We start from the raw sequence: 3,081 nt of genomic DNA on the forward strand, positions 1-3,081 counted from the left end.
GAGCCAAGGCTGCCAGCCAGTGCTAGGCCATGCCCACACGTTCCAGCCCCAGGGACACTGGCCCTAGAAGGACCTCACAACCTCTGGCCCCTGCCACTTGGGGAGTGGTCATGGGGCTGGCAGACCTGGGACAGCTGGGCCCATGTGGGTGGTGCAGGGCCTTGGCTCTAAGCAGCCCACATCTAAGCAAGAGCTGCAGTCCCACACCTGCAGGCTCAGCCACCCCACCCCACCCCACGATTCAGGAATGGAGGCCATGGAAGGACTACTGTCCACACATCACCTGTTAGGAAGGAGAAGGAGAGAGGGGCCTCTAGCAGGAATATGGGACAGGGAGAAAGTGCAGACCCTGATGACACAGGGTGTGGGCTGCAGTCAGAGGAGCCACAAGGGCTTTTGTCAGCCAGGCCCGAGGCCTCTGGTCTACACTTGGAAAGGACAAGTGGGCACAGCCAGCCAGGAGTAGTGAGTGCCCCGACTTGGTGGTGGAGGCTGAGCGTCCAGAGGCAGGGAGCTGTGTGAGAGGAGGAGAAGTGGGGCTCTCCTGGTGACCCAAGCTGGTGTCTGAAGACAAAAGGGTTTGAGGATAGGGGGCCCTGGGTATAGGGGGAAGTGGGTACATGGGTGCTTAGGCACAAAGAGGCTGGGGACATGGGGTCCTAGGGAGAGGAGGGCCTGCGGCCTATGAGCGGCAGAAGTCAGCCAAGTCACACTGGATGTGGCTCCTCAACTGGGGGCTGTGGCAGGACCACACAGCCGAGGCCAAGGCCTAGGCAGGACAGGGCTCCAGTCTTTGGGCCAACTCCAGGGTCTGAGGCTACCACACTGTCTGTGTGTCTGAGCAGGCCTTGACTCTGGGACACACACAGATTGTGGGGTGATCTGTCCTCAGGGCAGGTGGCCAGGCACCTAGCCTGTAGCTGTACTGAGTAAAGTGAGGGCGGAATTGTGCGTCTACATGTCTCGAGTGTCAGCTGCCGCACATACGTCTCCTGCAACACCTGGTCTGCACATCGCAGTTTCTCTCTCCAGACAGTCCAGGCTGCAGATTGGTGTGAGGCTAACCTTCAGGGGACACAGGTACTCTGGACCTGTGTTGGCCACCGGTGGCCTCTCACCGGCAGGTCTCAGCTTCTCCTGCCTTCAGAGGGCTCCTGTTGCCACGGGGCTTCTCTGCCCCCATCCACCAGTGACACTGAGTGCAGGTCAATGCCTGAAACTGAATTTGGTCCCCATTGAGGCCCCAAGAGGAGAGGGTTCCGCAGAGGGGCACCTGGTTGGCAGAGGCCTAGTTTACATTACTATTCTGTTTGGATAAATTGAAAGTACATTTTTTCTAATACAACAGCAACAACAATAAAGCTGTGCAAGCGCTGTGGCCCCTGCTGAGATTTCTAGACACCGTGTGGCAGCAGCAGAGCAGCCTGTGCTCCGTGTGGACTCCCTTGGAGCAGGCAGCAGCCCTGCAGAGCTCTAGAGGCAGTGGGAGTGCGAAGCCCAGGCAGGACCACATTTTGCTTGAGATAAAAACATTATTCCAAAATTGCATTTCCTGTAATGGAAGTGTTGTATAAGTGGCCTTGGCCAGCACTAGTCCAGCTGACCACTGGAGCTGATGGAGCCTGAGCTGCACCCCATGCACAGCTTTCAGCATGGCCACCAGCCTCAGAGTCTCCAGGCCACCCATGGGCGCTGAGCCATTGACCTGAGCCCTCTTATCTGTGCCAGCAGGTAAGTCCTCCTGTGGGGCAGGAGGTATTGTCTGAAGATCAGGGGAGCAGAAGCTGCCCCCGGCATTGGCATGTCCATAGCTCAGGTGACAAGGCTGTTGTCCCTCTCCTTTGCTTGCCCATGCTAAGGGCTGGGGCTGTCTCTCTTCTGCTGCCAGGTGAGATGCCGATGAGTGAGTGAGACTCAGACACTGCCAGTAGGACATAGGCGCTGCCCGTGAGATGGGGGGACATAGGCGCTGCCCGTGAGACAGTGAGGTGGAGACACTGTTTTCTGCCAGGGAGTAGTTAAACCTCACACCCTCTAATTAGCAGTGGCCTGGGGACTGAGAGGCCTCTTTGCATTAACGATTTGGGCTGTTCTGACGAAAGCAGTGTATGGAGTCCACAGGCAGTATGTGCTGGCTGTTTGCTGGCCAGGGCCTGCCACAGCCTCAGGCACCACCTTCATCTTGCCTGCCTGGCGCCTCCTCCCACTGGGAGCTTGCTGCTTGGCCCAGCAGACCTGGTGCCACCTTTCCCTGGAAACTGCTGCTGGCTAGTAATCTGTGTTGTCACAGGAATGTGGGCGGAGGAGGCAGAGAACATTCCATCCTAAAACACGCCCAGGCCAGGCAGCTCTGCCCATTTGGCACCACCTTTAAACCTGCAGGGTTCATTTCCGGTGTGACCAAGCAACTCCAGGCGACAAAATCCATAAAGTGGCCTGCCACATTCAGGTGAACCTGGCTTCCCTAGTTTCTCCTTTCTGGTGCGGGTTGAGTGCAATTTCTAACAAACTGGTGGAAACAGACACAGCCCTAGCCTCTTACTCCTTGGACAAACACTTCAAGGGCTGTTTGTGTTTTTATGTATTTTGAATACTTACTGAGTTCTAGTCTCAATGTTAAATGGTGTTGAGCTCTACGTTGGGCAAATTGCCCAAGTCCCCGGTTCCCCATTTTGAGGAGTAAGTGAGGAGAGTATCTGAAGAGCCCTTGGCAGCCCCCAGTGCCAGTGCTGCTTAGGGAAAGTCTGAATGCACCACAGAAATGCCCCATGTGACGGCTGGTCACAGCACTCTAGCTTGGCCAGCAGTAATCAGTACTTAAATTTGGCCCATTCAAATGAAAATGACCTTAAAATTCCACCTTTCTAGAGGCAAAAGGTAGCCATGGAGGCCTCTAGGGTGAGTGTAGAGAGTAAGTGGCAAGCCTCTCTCCTCTCTCTGTCTCTCTGTCTCTCTTTGTTTCTGTTTCTGTCTCTGTGTCTCTTTGTCTCTGTCTCTGTGTCTCTGTCTCTCTCTGTTTCTCTCTGTCTCTGTCTATCTCTGTCTCTATCTCTGTCTCTGTGTCTCTCTCTCTGTCTCTAT

Source organism: Otolemur garnettii, unplaced genomic scaffold, assembly GCF_000181295.1.
Source record: "Otolemur garnettii isolate 467f Iridium unplaced genomic scaffold, OtoGar3 scaffold00056, whole genome shotgun sequence".
Taxonomy (NCBI): domain Eukaryota; kingdom Metazoa; phylum Chordata; class Mammalia; order Primates; family Galagidae; genus Otolemur; species Otolemur garnettii.